Here is a 21739-nt window from a genome sequence, read left to right as displayed (position 1 = left end):
ACGATGTGCCCAGTTCAGGAAAAATGAACTCAAATCTCCCACCGAATCTGAAACTAATTCCTTCGTCAATTTCAATCAATGACGATGTGCCTAGTTCAGGAAAAATGTACTCAAATCCCCCACCGAATTTGAAACTAAGTTAAGACTTTTGATTTTGATCTAAGGATTAAGTTAACAAAATTCGAGGAATTCTGTTTGGAATTCAAACCTAAATCTAGAAGTATTGAGATACGGATTTAAGATTATTCATGGGTTTTCAAACAAAATCAAAACTGAAAACTTGCATAGAAACCCTGTTTTCTTAAAGGACTGTCTTATGCCAGAATGTTAGAGGGAGCATTTGGCATATATGTTTATCTAAGGGAAGTTCGGTTGCAACAAGTGGCGGGGAGTGTTCGAGGGATAGCTCACGCGGCAAAAACCTACCCAGGTCTTGACCAGCCTGGGTATGGTGAAAAATGGTGTGCTTCAGGTACGATGGGTGAGGGCCGATGAAGCGGTCCCTAAGTGAAGTGCTAGGACACCTAAGGAGGATCCTGGAGGGTTCTGACCAGGCGATGCATGGGCTCGCGGTGCTTAGGACACCCATTCGTATGTCAAGGAAGATATATATATGTATGTTGACGAAATGATTCTTGTAATCTGTTATTATACTGGATCTCGTTGCTGGCCAGCTAGTCCCAACGGAGAGTCCAGAGTGGTACTGTTTTTATGAAACAAGGGATTGAATTGAAATTTTGAGTTATGAAATCTGTGATCATATCTGTTTTGTCAATGGATTATTTTTTATATATATTAAAGTTTTAAAGAGGAGTGTGTGCGTATCTGTTTTCTAAAGCTAAAGTTAAGAAAGGCATTTCAATTATGGGTGGGTGAGTACTTGTTTGGTTCTACCGATTCCAGTGGTAGGGTGGTGGCTAACCCATGGGCCGGATGGGGTTTGACTGGAATCAGTGGAGTTTTAATAATCAAACTGAAAAATCTTACGATTACGCTAGGATTCGAGCAGCTAGTTAATTCCCTGATAAATTTCTCAATTGAGTTGATCAATGGCTGTGCTTGATCTTGATTAGGAAAAAAGCTTTGAAATTACTCAGATGATAGTTTCCTTCTATCTGGTTTATTCAGGTGAAGGATAGTTTAGAATTGATCTCGTTAGAAAAATTCGTTAAGAAAATTCAAAAAGGTGAAATCGTCCCCGCATTCCGGGCATGGAAAATTTTCTCGGTTTTGGTTTTCGGAGTGACCACCAGCCTAGTCTTGTACCCGGACATTCGTGGACGAGGCCCTGAGTGAGAAACCCTGCCCGGCGCATGAGGGGGCTGCTTCCGTTGTCAGCTCTACCGAGAGTCCGGTGCACGGAGAGGGGGCAGAGAGATCTCACAAGCCTAACCCCATCCAGTCCCGTGGGTTAGCCAACCACCCACCAACCACTGTAGTGATGGGATCCAATTAAGAATTTTGTTAGGTTTTGTCCCGGGTACCCAAGGAAAAGAGTTCCTAGGCCCCCTAGCCGGATATTCATGCAAACTTAAAACTAGTCACACCACTTACACACCCAATATGAATTTGCCTTTTTCACAGAATCAGCTATCTTTAAAAACAATCATTTAATGAAACCATTGTGTCACTAATTATTAAGAGACTAAAGTTTTGTAGAAGGGGAGGAGAAGGGTGTGTGTGTGAATGGACTTATGGTCCACTAGCTCACCTATTTAAAGGTGGAGCTAGAAGGCAATGTATGAAGCATGAAGCTTAGTTGTATTTCGAGCAACTTAATAAGCAAGATATTTTCTTGTATTTTGTGAGTCTCTCTCCTCCACATATTTTATCTAGCATGAGCACCATGAAATTCTAACATGGTATCTAGAGCTTGGGTAGATTAGGTCACATTTTGGTTGGTGGTTATCCCCTTTTTCATCTTTTGTGGAGACGAACCTAGTGGAGGCCCTCCAGCATCTTGAGGAGGCAGAATCTCGACGTGATCTCAACTAGGAAAGTGAAGAAGACCTTGAGGCGCTCATCTCTCCTGGATCAAACTGGATCAAACTGGGACCGAAATTGATCCAAATCTTGTCCAAATTTAGCCAAACTCAAGCTGGAAAATTCTAGATCTTAGTTGGACTTAGTTAGTGGCCTCCCTCACCTATAGATAGACCCTCATTCTTTTGTATTCTCATTTTTGAGCTATACCATGCTAGTATTACATTAAAATAATGATATTTTCTATTATCCCTAAAAAAATCCTCTACTTTTGGAGAGATTGGAGCTTCTCTCTCTTTTCAACAATCCTTGAAGCTTTCTTTTCAACATACTAAACCAATTGATTGGTTGGGGGCTTCCTTCTAAGATAAAGAAGCAAGCCAAATCTAGAGGTAAGAAGTAATTTCATGGTTTTTGATTATATTCTCAAATGATTTCACTTCTCAACCCCTCTCAAGCTTTAGAAGTTTCTACTTAGTTGTTTTCAATGCAAATCAAGAGTTGTAATGATTAATCACAAAAAAAGTTAATATTTTTGCTTAGTTAGAATGCTTTTTATGTATATCTCTCTCTCCCAAAAGAATAGTCATTCCTATGACTAATTCTTAAGCAAATGAATGCTTCTCATTCATAAATTCTTAATTCAAAATCAATCTCTAAGCTTGTTAAGCTAGAGGTTAAGAAAATAGCTTTTTATGTTTTCATGCTTATAAAATTATGGTAAAATTATGATTTAATTCCATAAATTGGATTTAAGTCTAACGATAGTTATTCTATCCTAATTGTATTACAAAGTCTTATTCTTTCTAGAAATATTAAAAATTATCAATAATAGCAGTGAAGCTATGGCAAGAATTTTAAAATTAATACATAACTCATTTTTATGCATAATGTGAAAAGAGGACTTCCCACCATATTCTAGGATTGGTCATCCTATGCCAAAAGAATGATTTTCATCACATTCATGGAAAACTAATTTTTACTGTTTATGCATAAATAATTAATTAAAAAATAGAAATTTTTGGGATTTTATTTTATGCAAAAAGAGGAATTCCCATGATAATGGAGATCCATGTAATTAAATGGAAAAAGAGAAATTTTGGTATATTAAAATAATAAATATTTTTATTTAAAGAGAAATTTTAGATAAATTTATTTTATGTATGAGAAAATTTAAATGATAAAAGAAGAATTTCCATGACATTTGGAATTCAATCATTTAAATGGTAAAAGTGGAATTCTTGACATATTTGAAATAATGGATATTTTTATTAAAGAAAAGAGCAATTTTAGATAAATTTATTTTATGAAAAAAGAGAAATTCTCATGACATTTGGAATTCAAACATTTAAATGCAAAAAGAGGAATTCCCATGATAATTGAGATCCAAGAAATTAAATGGAAAAAGAGAAATTTTTAGCATAATTCAAATTATGAGTATTTATCAAAAGTGGAATTTCGAGCATTATTGGGAAATATGGGTAGAATTGAGTTTTGTAAATCCCATGAATCTTTTACTCAAAAGAAGAATATTGAATATATTTCACTTGAGAAATTTGAGAAAGAATATGAAAATATCCGTAGAGAAAAAGTATCTTTAACTAGGCCAAGCAATTGGCAGAAATTTAGAAAAGTCTCATCGGTATCAAAAATAGAAAATGTTACTAAATGTGAATAAGATGTGAATGCGATGTGATAAGATGTGAGTGGATGTGATAAGATGTGGTGTGATGTAAATGAATGTGGATGGGATGTGAGGAGATGTAAATGGATGTGGACGTGAATGAGATGTGAGGATATGTGAAAGGATGTGAGGTGATGTAAATGGATGTGCATGTGAATGAAGAGATAAGAATGAGATGTGAGGATATGTGAAAGGATGTGATGTGATGTAAATGTATGTGGATATGCATGTGATAAGATGTGGTGTGATGTAAATGAATGTGGATGTGATGTGATGTAAATGGATGTAGATGTGATGTGATGTAAATGGATGTGGATGTGGATGAGATGTGATGTGATGTAAATGGATGTGGATGTGAATGTGAATGTGATGAGATGTGATGTGATATAAAGGGATGGGATGTGAATGTGAATGTGATGAGATGTGATGTGATGTAAAGGGATGGGATGTGGATGTGGATGTGGATGTGAATGTGATGAGATGTGGATGAAATGTGATGTGATGTGAATATATGTGGATGTGAATGATGTGAATGTATGGATGGATGTGGATAGACATGCATGTGAATGACTAGATGAATGTGGATGAATGAGATGGAATATGTATGGATATGATGAGATATGGATGGATATGGATGGACGTCTCTCGCAGAGCAAGGTCGGCCGAGGTCTTGACCGGCCAATGGAGGACGTCTCACAGTAAGGTCGGCCGAGGTCTTGACCAGCCTCAATTCGATTTAAATGGTGAGCTTCTGGTACGGTGGATGAGGGACAAAGGAAGCGGACTATGAGTGAAGCGCTAGGTGACTTGTGAAGGATCCTAGAGGGTGCTGACCATACGGTGCTCGGGCTCTGGGTCGCCGAAGATACCCACCTGTGTGTCGAGGAAGAAAATGGAACAGGTGTTAGAGTTGTTTTCTAAACTCGGGCATGGATCTGGTTGACCTTGCTAGTCCTCAATAACGGATGGATCTAGTTGATTGACCTTGTTTTCTAAACTCGGGCATGGATCTGGTTGATTGACCTTGCTAGTCCTCAACAATGGATGAGTCCATGGCTCTTTTATATGGATCTGTTGGTTGATCTTGCTGATCTTCAACGGAGAGTCCATCTCGATTTTATAAGTGAATATATTTTCAGGTACTATGAGCTAGGAACTATTGAAAAGGCCCTTGAGTGGAAAGGTGGTGAGCGTTTTGGTTGCCAATGATGCCATAGGTACATCGATGAAGGAATGATTGGACATTAGAAATCAACCGGATATTTTGGGAGATTACGATCAGTGATACTATGGTTTCACATTAAAATATTGTTTTAAAGACAGCTGAATTTGTAAAAAAGGCAATTTCATATTGGGTGTGTAAGTGGTGTGACTATCTTGAACTTTGCTCTTGAAGCGCAGGCTAGGGGGCCTGGGAACTCTTTTCCCTAGTACCTGGGACAAAACATAACCAAATTCCTAAATGGATCCTATCACTACTGTGGTTGGACGGTTGGCTAACCCATGGGATTGGATGGGGTTAGGCTAGACTGATGGATTCCTAAAATGAGACTCAATTTTGTTATGGTACGATAGATGAAGTAAATCCTAGATAGTTTTGTTCTATGAAAAAGAATCAACGGCTCTGCCTCTCGATGAGGAAAAAAGCGTTGGTCTCTATGATCCAAGTGCAAGTTTCTTCCTTGATATGACGATGATGTGACTTACGGGTTCGGTTGGATCAATTTGGTTAGTAAAGGCTCTTGACTATGATAGAATAAAAATATCCTGGAGAAATCACCCGTGCTTTTTGGGCGAGGGAAGTTTTTTTCAGGTTTGGTTTTGGAAGAACCGACAGATTAGTCTCTTGTCCGGATATCCGTGTGGTGGGTGAGACCCCGAGTGTGAGATGCTTTGCCTTATGCAAGAAGTGCTACTTCCGCTGCTAGCACCCTCGAACTCATTACGCGGAGGGGCAAGGATCCTTCAGCTGGTATCAGAGCGAATTGGCTAAAGTGGATCAATTGAGAATTAAGAAATGTTAAGAATTTATGAAGTACCAATAAAAGATTATAATTGTGTGATGAAATTCATACAAATTGATATTCAAAATAAAAATTCATAAATTGGTAATTGGGTCTTCAGATGATGGAGGTACCGCAATTGTATGGAATTCCTAACTTACTTGAGGCCTAGATATAATGGTATATACCTTATAATTCCAAGGACCGTGACTACCAGTATCTACCATGGGTATAACTGCAGCTCTTTATTGTGATAATATATACGAGTAAATCTAAGACCTTGAAAATTATAAGCAAAAATGCTATCTAGATGATGAATTCGAATGCTAGTTGATATGATTTTAGAATTTTAGTTGAGAATTGATGAGTTGATTTGGATTTTGATTGAAAGATAATGATTCCAAAATTCTAGTTGAAAGAAGATAAGTTGAACAAAGCCACAATGAGAATGAATGGGACAAATCCTAGTGATGATATTGGTAACTGGAATGAGGATTATGACTTCAGCAAATCACTATGAGATTAGTTAATTGTGCTGACAGATTGCTGCTGTTAACCCTTGACCCAGTGGATCTAATTAAGGGACGATAAATTGAAATCCTGCATAACTTAAATTCTCGTGGAGAAATGATCAGATGGAATTTTTGGTCTGATGGACCATTATTGTGTTAAGGATATGAATGCATTGTTATCTGATAATGAGTTCTATATGTTCTTCTTGTAGAAGGAATCTTTATCCCAGGATTTTGTTGGGTTGACCAGACTATAAGGAACCCCAGAATCAATTGGATCTTAAGGAAAAGAGTTGTCCTCCAGCTACGAGATGAGGACTAGACTATAAGGAACCCCAAAATCAGTTGGATCTTAAGGGAAAGAGTTGTCCTCCAGCTGCGAGATGAGGACATCTCACGTTTTTAAAGTGGGGTAGGATGTAAGATTCCTCCCTCTAGCTTTTAAAGTGTAAAGGTGTAAAAACATCCCCTTCTGTTCTTGAAATTATTCCTCTCTCTGAAATAGGGGAAAGATCTTGTTTTACTCTATTTTGGCCTAGAGAGAAAAAATGTATAGAGAGAGGTAATCCAAAATTGAGATATCTTTGGATATAAAAATCCATCTAGTGTCTAAAATAGTTTCCCCTAAAACAGAAGTTCAAAATGAACTTTCCAATGTGCATTAGGAATCAATTAGAAATGATACAAGGGACTTTAGCCTAAGGGTCTAGATTTTTAGAAATTTTTGGATTATGGTCCAATTAGGGTTCCTATGGACCAATAGGATTAATCCAAGTGTTGGGATGAGATAAACCCAAAGAATAAAAAGAAAAACCCAAACATGAGTAAATGCTCACATAAGATGAAGAGTTGATGGAGTACAAGGTTTATTAGTTAAAAATTAAGAGATATTACTAAACAAATTAGATATTTTGGAGAAATAATGAATTTTTGACACCTTGGTAAGGAGGGGGAGACTTTTGAGGTAGGCACCTATTTCACACATGTGGATGAGTTTTTAATTCAAAAAAATTATGATATTTTTATCTCTCCTCTCTCCTGGATCAAACTGGGAGCTAAACTAGTCCAAAATTGGATCAAAATAGGAACTAAACTGGTCCAAAACTGGATCAAAATGGGAGCTAAACTGGTCCAAATCTTATCCAAATTCAGCCAAACTCAAGCTGAAAAATTCTAGAACTTAGTTGGACTCTGTTAGTGGCCTTCATTCTTTCGTATTCTCATCTTTGAGCTATACCATGCCAATATTACATTAGAATAATGATATTTTCTATTATCCCTTAAAAATTCTCTACATTTGGAGAGATTGGAGCTTCTCTCTCTCTTCAACAATCCTTGGAGCTTTCTTCTCAACATACTAAACCAATTGATTGGTTGGGGGCTTCCTTCTGAGATAAAGAAGCAAGACAAATCTAGAGGTAAGAAGTAATTTCATGGTTTTTGATTATATTCTCAATGATTCCACTTCTCAATCCCTCTCAAGCTTCAAAAGTTTCTATTTAGTTGTTTTCAATGCAAATCAAGATTTCTTTAAGAGTTTTAATGATTAATCACAAGAAAGTTAATCTTTTTGCTTAATTAGAATGCTTTTTATGTATATCTCTCTCTCCCAAAAGAATAGTCATTCCTATGACATTCTTAAGCAAATGAATGCTTCTCATTCATAAATTCTTAATTCAAAATCAATCTCTAAGCTTGTTAAGCTAGAGGTTAAGAAAATGGCTTTTTATGTTTTTATGCTAATAAAATTATGGTAAATGTATGACTTAATTCCATAAATTGGATTTAAGTCTAAGAATAGTTATTCTATCCTAATTGTATTACAAAGTCTTATTCTTTTTAGAAATATTAAAAATTATCAAATAATAGCAGCAAAGCTATGGTAAAATTTTTAAAAATTAATATATAACTCATTTTTATGCATAATGTGAAAAGAGGACTTCGTACCATATTCTTGGATTGGTCATCCTATGCTAAAAGATGATTTTCATCACATTCACAGAAAACTAATTTTTATGTTTATGCATAAATAATTAATTAAAGAAAAGAGAAATTTTTGGTAATTTATTTTATGCAAAAAGAGAAATTCCCATGATAATGGAGATCCATGTAATTAAATGGAAAAAGAGAAATTTTGGTGTATTAAAATCATGAATATTTTTATTGAAAGAGAAATTTTAGATAAATTTATTTTATGTATGAGAAAATTTAAATGATAAAAGAGGAATTCCCATGACATTTGAAATTCAATCATTTAAATGGTAAAAGTGGAATTCTTGATATATTTGAAATAATGGATATTTTTATTAAAGAAAAGAGGAATTTTAGATAAATTTATTTTATGAAAAAAGAGGAATTCCCATGACATTTGGAATTCAATCATTTAAATGCAAAAAGAGGAATTCGCATGATATTTGAGATCCAAGAAATTAAATGGAAAAAGAGGAATTTTTGCATAATTCAAATTATGAGTATTTATCAAAAGTGGAATTTTGAGCATTATTGGAAAATATGGGTAGAATTGAGTTTTGTAATCTGGGAGTTTTTGATGGGATCCTTGGAATGGATTGGCTCCACAAAAATCAAGCTGACATACACTGTCACAATGGAACCATTTCTTTCCATGACCTTCACGGGAACAAAGTTCAAGGAACTGGAGTTTCCGGATCCCCAGACCTTCAGTTAGTAAAAGCTTCCAGGTTGCTGAAAGGACTTAGAAAGAAGCAGCAAATTTATGTTGTCAAAATGAACCCAGTAGACTCAAAGCTTAAGGCTAAAGAACCAGAATGGCTAAGTGAATTTTATGATCTATTCCTTGCAGAGCTAACTGAAATGCCTCCGATTCGGAAAGTAGATCATGTGATTGAATTGACCCCCGGAGCTCAGCCAGTAGCCCTGTGCACGTACAAAATGCCAGTTCCTGAAGCCATTGAACTCAAGGAACAGCTTAGACAGCTGTTAGAACAAGGGTTTGTGAGACCCAGTGTTTCACCTTGGGGTGCGCCAGTTCTCTTTCAGAAAAAGAAAGATGGAACGCTTAGACTCTGTGTGGACTACAGAGGTCTAAATCAACTGACAGTTAAGAATAAGTATCCTATCCCAAGAATTGATGAGCTTTTGGACAGGCTAAATGGAGCCCAGATCTTCACAAAAATAGATCTCGAATCCGGGTATTACCAGATCAGGATCAATGATCAAGATATACCAAAAACAATCATCAATACTCGCTATGGGCATTATGAATTTACTGTCATGCCATTCAAAAAAAATAATGCCCCAGCTACATTCAATCGCCTAATGCAGGACATCCTCAGAGAATACTTGGATGATTTTGTTCTAGTTTTCTTTGATGATATTCTGATTTACTCAAGGAATGCAGCTGACCATGAGACTCATGTCCGAAAAGTTCTTGAGATTCTAAGGAAGCATCAACTCTTTGCCAAAAAGAGCAAATGCACTTTCTCTGCCGTGACCACGTTGAATACTTGGGCTTTTTGGTATCCAAAGATGGAGTTTCTCCAGATTCCGCAAAAGTCCAAGCAGTCATAGATTGGCCGGAACCAAAGACAGTGAAAGAAGTTAGAGGATTCTTGGGATTGACTGGTTGGTATAGAATTTTTATACCAAAGTATGCTCTCATAGCTTCCCCCCTGACTAACCTTCTCAAAAAGAATACCCCATTTCAGTGGACTGCCAGGTGTCAGAGTGCTTTTGATAAGCTGAAGACCGCCTTGGTAACCAGTCCCGTTCTAAAGCTCCCAGATTTTTCTCAACCCTTTGAGGTAGTAACTGATGCAAGTGGTTTTGTCCTGGGAGGTGCACTCATGCAGGAAGGTCATGCAGTGGCCTATGAATCCCGAAAGCTCAGAACGCATGAGAGGAATTATGCTGTCCACGACCTGGAATTGCTTTTAGTAGTCTATGCCTTAAAGTTGTGGAGACATTACCTACTGGGAAAAAGATTCACTTTGATGACAGATCATCAGAGCTTAAAGTGGATCTTTACTCAGAAGGACCTCAACATGCACCAAAGAAGGTGGATGCAGACCTTGTAGGAATTTGATTTTGAAATCAAGTACCGCCCAAGCAAAGAAAATGTGGTAGCAGATGCCCTCAGCACAAAAGCCTCCTTGCTTGCAATTACTGTAATATCAAATCCTTTGATTATTCAAGCAAGTGAGAAGATCATGCAGGATAGATTCTTTGGCCCTATTGCTACCCTACTTATGCAGGAAAGCAAAACTCCACAGGAGTTGAACAGAGTTCAAGGGTACAGTCTGGATGATGGAATTATGTATTATAATCGTAGGCTATGCATTCCCAATGATGAGGAAACCAAGGGACAAATTCTGAATGAAGCCCATGATAGCCTTATAGGAGGACATCCAGTTTCATCAAAACCTACATGTCTATAAAGAAAAGCTTCTTTTGGCCTGGTCTAAAAAAGGATGTACTGAATCATGTACGTCAATGTCTGACATACCAGAAAGTCAAAGCTGAAATAGTAAAAATGCATGGGAAGTTACATCCATTGGGACATCCCCCAGATGAAGTGGGAATGTATCAGTATGGATTTTATTATTGGATTACCTTCAGTGCAATCAGGTTACAACTCCATTTTTGTGGTAGTTGATAGACTAACCAAAGTTGCCCATCTCATCCCAATAAAAGAAACCTACACTGCAGTGGATGTGGCCAGAGTGTTCCTCAAAGAAATCTTCAGATTGCATGGCCTACCCAGGAGAATAGTCAGTGATCGAGATCCCAAGTTTACTTCAAGGTTCTGGACTGCATTTTTCGAAGCAGTGGGAACTTTCTTGGATCTCTGCACAGCTTATCACCCTGAGACCGATGGTCAAACTGAAAGGGTAAACCAAGTAATCAAAGATATAATTTGGTCATGCTGGCAAGGAACCCAAGAAGTGGCTAAGCTATCTGCACCTAGTCGAGTTCGCCTATAATGCTTCTTATCACCGAAGTATCGGGATGAGCCCTTTTAAAGCTCTGTATGGACAAGATTGCTTAACTCCATTAACTTGGTCCGACCCATTGATTAGGGTCGAGATGTCCAGACAGATACTTGATAACATAGAGCAGCAGATGCACGTAATTCGTAAAGATATAAAAGCTTCCTAGGATCGACAGAAGCAGTATGCAGATAAGAAGAGGACAGAGAGAGAATTCAAAGAAGCAGATATAGTCTTCATTCGAGTACGACACAAAAGGAGTTCTTTATCTCTTGGGAAGTACAAGAAGTTATTCCCCAGGTACTGTGGGCCATATCTGATTACAAAGAAAGTAGGTGACTTAGCCTACGAGCTTCTTCTGCCTCCTCATCTCAAAGTTCATAATGTATTTCATGTAAGCCTTCTAAAGAAATATGTGCCAAGCCCAAATCATGTACTTGATGATGAAATCCTAACCTCTTCAACCCAAGGGCAGATGGAACTCCAACCTGAAGAAATTCTTGACGTTCGAGAAAAGATCCTCAGAAACAGAATTCTCACAGAATTATTGGTAAAATGGAAGTTCTATCCTTTTGAAGATGCCATATGGGAGAATGAAGCCGATCTCTTGCGCGATTACCCCCAGTTTGCGAGATGAGGACATCTCGCATTTTTCAAGTATGGGAGAGAATGTAAGATTCCTCCCCAGCCTCTCAAGATGTCCAGCATCTTCCCCTGTAATCAAATCCCTCTTCAGAAATATAAAAGATCTTGTTTCTACCAGTTTTGGCCTAGAGAGAGAAAATCTTCTAGAGAGTGGTAATTCAATTTTTAAATATTTTTGGATAGAAAAATATCTCATCGTATTAAAATAAGTTCCCCTGAAACAGAAGTTCAAAAAGATTTCCAGAAGGTGCATTAAATATTAAGTATAATTTGTTCAAGAGGCATTATCCTAGGGGTGAATTTTTTTTCAAAATTTTAAATTAAGGTTCCTATGGACCAGTAAGATTCATCCAAATGTAGGGAGGAGATAAATGAAGAAATAAAAGAAAAATCCCCCAAAAATGAGTAAATACTCACATAAGATGAAGAGTTGACTAAGGACAAGGTTAATAGTTAAAAAAAGAGAGATATTTAGGTGAAATGATGCATTTTTGACACCTCTGCATGGGGGAATTCCCCTCATGAAGGAGGCGCCTATTTCACATGCTTGAATGAGTTTTAAACTCCCAAATAATGGGATATTTTTATCTCTCCTCTCTCTTGTTTCAACTAGATCCAAAAAGTGAGCAAAACTGACCTAAAAATGGTAAAAAAAATTGACCAAACTGATCTGGAAAATTCTAGAATCAGTTGGCTTGGTTAGAAGTTTACTTTTTCCTATAAATAGAAGCCTTCCCCTTTGTTGAAACTTAATAGTGTTTTGCACTGTTACCCTGTCTCTCCCAAGTGCCAAAAACAGTGAATTGTATTCATAATTCATTAGTTTTTGACCTTCCTTCTTCCATAAGATTGGTGGCCACTCTTGTCTCAAACAAGAGTTGAACCCTCAAACCATCAAGCCAAAGGAAAGCTCTCAAATTCATTAGTAAGTTGGTGATTCTTCTCTTTTTCATTTATTTTATGGTTTTTATGGTTTTTTTATGCTTTTTGTCTTCTCTAAAATTGCAAGTGATGTTATGCCTCATTGCAAAAGGCATTCCCCTCTCTTCTCCAGTAAATTCAACCATTCTCTATCCTAGGTGAATGATTAATGATTAAAGTCAAGTTTTTTATAATTTTTATCTTAAAAATAAGTAGAAAAATGTTTACTTTAGAATAATTTCTATACTCTTGGTGCACTTTTAATTAATTTTAGAGACTTAAAAATTGAAAAATGGTCAGCCATACAAAGGAGGTTATGGCAAAATTTTTGGAAATTAGTGAAATAAATTTCATCTTTTATTATTCTAAAAGAGTAATCCTTATGGTTTCTATATTCTAAAGTATCATTTTCATGCATAGAAGATGCATTTTGATTATTTGTATAAAAGAAAATTAATATTATTATAAAAGTATTACTCTTATTATATTTGATTTTTATGCATAGAAGTATGCATAAAAGATTATTTTTATTATTATAAAAGTGTTACTTTTATCATATTTGCTTTTTTTGCATAGAAGTATGCATAACAGATTATTTTTATTATAAAAGTGTTACTTCTATCATATTTGATTTTCATGCATAGAAGTATGCATAAAAGATTATTTTTTATTATAAAAGTGTTACTTCTATCATATTTGATTTTCATGCATAGAAGTATGCATAAAAGATTATTTTTTTATTATAAAAGTGTTACTTTTATCATAATTGATTTTCATGCATAGAAGTATGCATAAAAGTTTATTTTTTTATTATAAAAGTGTTACTTCTATCATAATTGATTTTCATGCATAGAAATATGCATAAAAGATTATTTTTTTATTATAAAAGCATTACTTTTATCATAATTGATTTTCATGCATAGAAGTATGCATAAAAGATATTTTTTTATATTAAAAGTGTGATTTTCATCATAAATGATTTTTATGCATAAATGGGTGCATAAAAGATATTTTTTTATATTAAAAGTGTGATTTTCATCATAAATGATTTTTATTTATAAATGGGTGCATAAAAGATATTTTTTTATATTAAAAGTGTGATTCTCATCATAAATGGTTTTTATGCATAAATGGGTGCATAAAAGATATTTTTTATTAAAAGAGTGATTTTTACCATAAATGATTTTTTTTATGATGATAAAAGTGTGACTTTCATCAGAATTGAATTTTATGAATAATTAGATGCATATAGAATCTTTATAATTAAATAAGGGTTCTCCTTAATCCTCTATTTAATTTTCACAAAAATTGAAAAAAATAAATAAGTAGATAATCTGTGAGAAGAAATGCTACCATTTCATATTCACTAAGATGGTAATGAAAAAATTCAATTAAACTATCAAAGTCGGAGATCGAGATAAATGATTATTTTATTCCTTTTAAGAAATCCATGTTTTAGAAATCTGTAAGCAAATATTTGTCGAACGAAACTCAGAAAAAGAGAAATTGAAATAGTACCTTTCAAGAAAGATAGTTTAGGAAGAACCTTTCCAGACCACCCAAACTCTGATTCAGACTATTGACCAAGACCTAATCCCTTCGTCAATGACGATGTGATCAGTTCAGGAAAAATGCACTCAAAACACCCATCGAATCTGAAACTAGTTAAGACTTTTGATTTTGATCTGAGGATCAAGTTAACAGAATTCGAGGAATTCTGTTTGGAATTTAGACCTGGATCTAGAAGTATTGGGATACGTATTTAAGATTATTCATGGTTTTCAAACAAAAAGCAAAACAAAACTTGCATAGAAACCCTATTTTCTTAAAAGACTGTCTTACGCCAGAATGCTGGAGGGAGCATTTGGCATATATGTTTATCTAAGGGAAGTTTGGTTGCAACAGCTGGCGGGGAGTGTTCGAGGGACAGCTCACGGCCCACAATGCAAAGTAGACCTCACATATCTCACTATGCGTCTCAATGCATCCAAATGCGGCTTTCGAGGAACCTGCATAAACTGACTCACCAACCCAACATCATAGCTGAGATCTAGCCTGGTGATCTCGTCATGTAGATCAAGCTTCCTACTATGCACCTATACAAAGTAGGATCCTCCAAAATCTCTCCTGAATCTGCACTCAACTTGCCATTCTGATCCAATGGCACTGAGATAGGCTTATAGCCTGTCATACCATACTTGGACAACATGTCAAAGCCATACTCTCTCTGTAGTAATCCAATACCATGTGGTGACCTAATCACCTCAATGCCCAAGAAATATATGAGCTCCCTGAGATCCTTCATCTCAAACTTCTCTCTAAGCAAGATCTTACATCAAAGATCTCTGCATCATGGTCCCCCGTAATGATCAGGTCATCTACATAGATGACAACAAGCACAACCCCTCTATCACTGTGTCTCACATACAGCAAGAAATATGCATTGGCTACATGAAAGACAATAGTGACAAGATATTCAGAGATCTTGTCAGACCATGCTCTTGGTGCTACTTTCTTCAACCTGCAAACATGCTCGGGGTGACTCACATCCTCATAACTAGGTGGCTGCAACATATACACCTCTTCTTGCAAATCCCCATGCAAGAATGCATTCTTTACATCCATCTGATGTAAAGACCATTGCTTTGACGCAGCCACCACTGCTATCACAACTCTCACTGTTGCCATCTTGGCAACTGGGCTGAAAGTTTCCTCATAATCAATGCCATATGTTTGCGCATATCCTTTGGCTACCAATCTAGCCTTTTACCTGCTTATGCTTCCATCACTGTTATGTTTTACTTTGTACACCCACTTGCATCCAATGGCTTTCTTGCCTTCAAGCAATTGCACTAAATCCCAAGTCTCATTTCCATATAGTGCATCCATCTCCTCATTTCCATATAGTGCATCCATCTCCTCATCCATAGCTTTCTCCAACACACATTTCCAACAGCCTCATCAATGCATGTGGGCTCTACAACCTGCACAACTTTTTCCATGTATGCATAGTGATGTGCCACATAACCATCATAGGTAAACCTCTACACAAGATTCTTCACTCTCCCAGATCTTCACAGCTTTGCATTCATGGCTTCCACAGCCTTCTTTACACCAGGTGCTCTCATAGCTGGTATCCCAAGCTCCTCATCAAGGCTCATTGCTGAGCCACTAGACTCTCCACCAACATGAGAATGCCCTGCAAAAATGTTAGGCATACTAAGGGGCTCAACCACTTTCTCTTTGCCTTTATGTGATGTACTAATGACATTTGCAGGATTAGTATTATGACGCAGCCTGCCACTCCATAGTCTATCAATAGAACCACTAGATGAGGACTCTCCTAGTCCACTCAAAGACTGTCATTGCTGACTTGCATTCTATGCAACCACACTTCCACTCACATCAGCCCCAATAGCTTCTTTTTCAGCAGTAGCATACTAGCTGCTCATCTCATCAAAAACAACATCCCTACTTACCCTCAACTCACGTGTAGTAGGGTTATAACACCTGTATCTCTTTTGCTCAAGGGAATACCCAATAAACACACATTTTTCAGCTTTTGGATCCAGCTTAGTTCTCAGCTCATTTGGCACATGCACATATGCAATGCATCCAAAGACTTTCAGATGAGACAAATCAGGTTTTCTGCCAGTAAACCTCTCCTCTGGAGTTACATCATGTATGCAGTTGGAGTCTTGTTCATGATGTAAGCTGCTGTAGAAACAACCTCAGCCCAATAGCTATGCGGCATATTCTTCTCTTCTATCAATGCTCACGCACTCTCAGTAATGTGCCTATTTTTCCGCTCAGCAACTCCATTTTGCTGCGGAGTGTATCTGCATGTAAACTGTCTCTAAATACCATTCTTCTTCAAAAATTCAGAGAACTCATTGGCAAAGTACTCTCCCCCTCCATCTGACCTTAGGCACTTTACATATTTCCCTATTTTCTTTTCAACCATAGTCCTGAAATTCTGAAAATGAGTGAACACCTCCCTCTTCTCCTTCATGAAGTATACCCACACTTTCCTTGTGTGGTCATCAATAAATGTCACATAATACTTGCAGCCTCCCATAGACATGGTCTTCGTAGGACCCTATACATCTGAATGCACAACATCTAGTGCATTTCTTGCTCATATATCTATTACATGGAAATACATGCTTTGTTTGCTTTCCAAATTGGCATGCTTCACATATTCTCTGCATACCTTCAACTTTAAACTTTGGCAGCCCTATCACAATTCCTTTAGTCTGCATAGACTTCATTCTCTGCACATTCACATGTCTAATTCTTTTATGCCAAATGTCTGTGTCTGCAACAATTCTTGAACCATTTGCAAACATCGTAGCACTCACTTCAGGCATGTTTACATTCAATGTAAACATTTTGCCCACTCTGTTACCTTTTGCAACCAACCTACACTTGTCTTTAAAGTCTTCAACATAACAACCATCAGGGTTAAACTGAACCTGCAAACCTTGCTCAATCATTTGGCCAACTGAAACCAGATTCTTTGTTATGTTTGAAACATGAAGTACATCTATTAAGAGACTAAGGTTTTGTAAAAGGGGAGGAGAAGGGTGTGTGTGTGTGAATGGACTTATGGTCCACTAGCTCACCTATTTAAAGGTGGAGCTAGAAGGCATTGTATGGAGCAAGAAGCTTAGTTGTATTTTGAGCAACTTAATAAGCAAAATATTTTCTTGTATTTTGTGAGTCTCTCTCCTCCACATATTTGATCTAGCATGAGCACCACAAAATTCTAACATGGTATCTATAACATTAGGCGTACAAGGTTTGGAATATAGGTGTGGTTGCATTGAGATTTAAAACAATTTCTCAGTGGAGTTAGAGGCTGATACAAAGTTAGCCTCTGACTCTTTGTTAGGACATTTAGAAGTGATATGTCCCATTTGTTTACATTTGTTACATTTCATTTTGTTGGGATATTTGATCCAACAATTATTTGCCAAATGACCCACCTTTTTGCAAATGGACACATCTTACTTTGATCACTTGATGTGACAAAGCTTGTTCGATATTCGATGAAGTTATAGCATTTGAGGATTTAGCTCCTCCCTTTGGCCTCTTTTCTTCATCAATACAAGATTGAATGACTCCTTCGAGGGTGGGATTAGGTATGTTCTTCAGGGTGGTGACTAAGGTGGGGTACACCTTCTTGACTGCTTTTAGTAAAATAGCCCCATTGCATCATCTTCATCCATTCTCGCATTCACTGATGCAAGTTGAACCATAAGGCCCTTCAAGTGAGAGATGAAGGCTCCAATGCCGTCTCCCTCTTTGAGTTCCAAGCTGAAAAATTCAATTTTGAGTGAGATCTTGGAATTCTTACCACGAGCTCCATAGAGCTTATCAAGCTCATCCCATTTCTCCTTTGCAGTCGGAAGCTGGTCCACATGGTGAATGAGAGCCTCATCAAGATGAAGCATGATGATGGCTTGTGCCCTCTCATCATCTTCAATATCTTCAGCCTTAGTTCGATCCTTAGTGCCGGAGATGAATGGCCAAAAACCTTTGGACATCATCTTGTACTTGACAAGAACTTGCCAAGTGTGGAAGCCCTCTCCTGAGAACTTCTTAATTTGGGTGTTGTCCTTTGACATTGGGTATTGAAGGAGATTACTAGAGAGTAATGGGCTGATTTATGAAGAAGAAAAAACCAAAAATTTTGATATTTTGGCTTAAGTAGAAAGAGAAAGGATTATGAGAGTACAACAACCCTTAATCAAGCCAAGGATGTTGCATAAAAAGGAGATTAAGATGGTGAAACTTATGGTTTAGCATTTAGGGTTTGTGCCCTAACTACTAATTCTAATGGGGAGAGCTTCATTAGTGCCAAAGAACACTTTGTTTGGTGATTAAGATCACCATTAGTGTTTAAAAACATGATTAGTTCTTAAAATCACATTTCTAGCATCTAATGACAAGAATAAAGATCCATTCTACAAGAAGAACATATAGAACTCATTTATCAGATAACAGTTCATTCATATCCTTAACGCAAAATGGTCCATCAAACTGAAAATTCCATCTGATCATTCCTCCACAGGAATTTAAGTTATGCAGGTTTTCAATTTGTCGTCCCTTACAATTGCAGTACTTCCATCTGAAGACCCAATTACCAATTTATGAATTTTTATTTTGAATATCAATTTGTATGAATTTCATCACACAATTATAATCTTTTACTGGTACTTCATAAATTCTTGACATTTCTTGCTTCTCGGTTGATCCACTTTAGCCAATGGGCTCTGATACACCAGCTGAAGGATCCCTGCCCCCTTCGTGCAATGAATTCGGGGTTGCTAGCAACGGAAGTAGCACTTCTTGTGCAGGGCAGAGCCTCTCACTCGGGGCCTCACCCATGGATATCCGGACAAGAGACTAATTCCTCGGTTCTTCCAAAACCGAACCTGAAAAAAACTTCCCTCGCCCAGAAAGAACGGGCGATTCCTCAAGGATATTTTTATTCTACTGTATTCAAGAGCCTTAACCAACCAAACTGATCCGATCGAACCTGTAAGTCACATGGTCAGATCAAGGAAGAAACTTGCACTTGGATCATAGAGACCAACATTTCTCTTTAGCCCAGGTGGATGCTCTCTTGGCCATATTTTCCTTATAAATTGCAGCCCAATTTATATTTTTTCATGCCTGCGCTGCTCTGAACAATCTGTAATTCTTGTTGGACATGTTCTCTGGCTTCCCCATGAACATGATGTTTTGCTAGGAAGAAAATAAATTGTTCCCATCGGGTTATGTCTACCACATCTTTTACCTGATGCATGTTTCCTATTTTGGGGATTTCTTCATCCACTTTTGGCTTCTCAGGTTGTTGTTGAGGGCTCCTTTTGAGGGTAATCCCAGCGCGTGGTGCAGTGCAATTTTTGAGATATTTATTGGCTCCTTCCCCTCCACGTGCACCATATTAGTTTCCAAAAATTGAGTAATCAATCTTCCCCCATCCTCTGGGTTCTAGAGCTCCTCCCACTATCGATCAAGAAATTTTTCAAACCACCACCTCCTTACCCACTCCTGATGCTCCTTCTTCCTCATCTCCGGGATGAATATGGGCATGTAGAGACTTTTCTCTGGTTTTTTGCGGGCTTGAGCATCCTGTCGATCTTGGGCATGGTGTTGTATTCTGAAAAATGGCTACAGATAGGTGAGAGTGTGTCGAGAGAAAGAGAGAAGATTGTGAATGTGAGTGTTTGTGTTCTCTTTTATGATGCTTTCTCCTTTTAGATTCCCTTTTTGAGATGTTTTTGGTTTCTTCATTTTTATTTTTATGTGATCGTTGATTTACATCATGCCTGCCACCTTGGTTTAATGCTATTAAGGCATCTTTGCTGCCTTCCCTTCTTGTTGTTGCGAGTGGATTTTTAATGATATCTTGACTCGTGCCTTCCATGTGGTTGCTTATATGGCCTTTTGTACTTCTCACGTTGCTCGGGCTGGTGCATGCTTTGTCACTTGCTTTTTTATTGTCCAGGATTTGATAGGTCGCGGCAATCAGTGCTTTAGCGGTCTCGACATCCTTGTGGTCCATGTGGTTGCTTATATGGCCTTTTGTACTTCTCACGTTGCTCGGGCTGGTGCATGCTCTGTCACTTGCTTTTTTATTGTCCAGGATTTGATAGGTCGCGGCAATCAGTGCTTTAGCGGTCTCGACATCCTTGTGGTCTAGCCACCCTTGCACAGCCTTGTGATTTTTGGAATCTTCCACGTCTACCTCTACTGGTGAGATCATACCACAACATATGCTCCAGCAGACCGGCTCTTTGTTTTCTGCTGCTTCTTTTTTTAGTGGAATTTTCACTAGTTGGCCTTTGTATTTCCTCATCCTAAAGCCATTGATTGCTTTTGGGAAGGGGTGCCATCCTAGTTTTCTAATGTGAAAGCATTTTGGCTGACCAAGTCTTTCAACATAAATGGTCCTATCCACCGGATCTTGAATTTTTCAAGATGAGATCCCAACTTGGCGTTGTTGACTAACACAAGGTCCCCTTTTACAAAAATTATGTGCTTGAGGTGCCTATCAGTCCAAGCCTTCCCTTCTCGTTGCACTATTTCCACTTTTAAAGAGTTGATTTGCCTATCTTCCTCTAAGGCTAGGAGTTCTTGTATCCTATTCTCTTGAGATTATTCCATTGGAAGCATCCCTTGAATTCATAGTTTGGGTTCATCTTGTACTTTTGCTGTATCACTATAGGAATGGCTCCCTCTTTTAGGTTGATGTTGTGTTGGAAACATTTAGGGTCAATGCCTTCATATGACCATGCAAAGACATCTTGGTATTCCTTCAGTAAGGATACCAGCTCCTATTTGAACTCTTCCTCTAGCTCAAGACTGATTCTCACATGCCTTTCATCTTTTTCTTCCCCTCTAGATTGACCCTCTGTAACTTGTTTGGGCAGATGTTTGCTGCATTGTTTTCCTGGTTCTCCTTTTGCTTTTGCACCCATTCCCAGATTTCTTGGATCTCTTTTGCTTGCTCTAGATTTTAGGCCGACTTAAATTCTTTCGAGGCCTTCTCTTGCAAAGTTTTGCACCACACCCGATTCACTTGCCTTAGCCCTTGTTACTGCTAGGATGTCATAAATTTCTAACAGTGTGTCCTCTACTTGCATCATGTTGGCACTTGGTAAATTCTCCTTGAGCTGCATCAATTCCGCTTGTCTTTCTTCATCATGCTTTTTCTTCATGGCACATTCTTATTTGGTACAGTTGGGCTGTTGACAAGGGCTGTTGACAATAGTAGCATGTGAAGTTGGTGGTTCCTCTAGAATATCATTGACCTTTTCTCCTGGGAAAAATTTCGTGACCTTATTCCCATATCTTCTCATTCTAGGGGGTCTTCTTTCCGCTCCCTCTATGTTGTTCACCATAGGAGCTCTATTCTTCATGTTGTATACAGTTCCATGTACTGTGGTTGTACATGTTACAAATAGAGCAAGTTGGAGGCAGAGTACATTCCTCTTTGAGGTGACCTTCTTA

The sequence above is a fragment of the Cibotium barometz genome, chromosome 7, assembly GCF_041138505.1.
Source record: "Cibotium barometz isolate CiBa-2024 chromosome 7, ASM4113850v1, whole genome shotgun sequence".
NCBI lineage: Eukaryota > Viridiplantae > Streptophyta > Polypodiopsida > Cyatheales > Cibotiaceae > Cibotium > Cibotium barometz.
Note: the sequence above shows the minus strand (reverse complement) of the source record.